Source organism: Eimeria mitis, genomic scaffold (assembly GCF_000499745.2).
Source record: "Eimeria mitis Houghton genomic scaffold, Emh_scaff1102, whole genome shotgun sequence".
In the NCBI taxonomy this organism is placed as follows: Eukaryota; Apicomplexa; class Conoidasida; order Eucoccidiorida; family Eimeriidae; genus Eimeria; species Eimeria mitis.
This window is the reverse complement of record NW_013567595.1, coordinates 6,796-7,068: the sequence shown is the minus strand read 5'-3', so window position 1 is coordinate 7,068 and position 273 is coordinate 6,796. Positions and strand designations below refer to the sequence as shown.

Sequence of the window (273 nt, the reverse complement as noted above, 5' to 3'; positions counted from 1 at the left end):
TGCTGCTGCTTCTGCTGCTGCTGCTGCTGCTGCTGCTTCTGCTGCTGCTGCTGCTGCTGCTGCTGCTGCTGCAGCTGCCGCTACTGCCGCTGCTGGTCTGCGTGGAGCGACGCGGGCGAATGCAACCGCTGCAGGTCCCGCATTGCCAGGTTAGGGTTTAGGGTTTAGGGTTTAGGGTTTAGGGTTTAGGGTTTAGGGTTTAGGGTTGTGTTGTTTCTTCTGCTGTTGTTGCTGCTGCTGCTGGGTTCTTTTCTGCTGCTGCTGCTGCTGCTG

General features: G+C 58.2%; 1 protein-coding gene across 1 annotated transcript in view; it reads right to left on the bottom strand.

The window, feature by feature from the left end:
- EMH_0029480 (uncharacterized protein) overlaps positions 1–273 on the bottom strand; it is a gene marked incomplete at both ends in the record, with an annotated part of 1,921 nt that overhangs the window by 752 nt on the left and 896 nt on the right. The window lies entirely within an intron of this gene.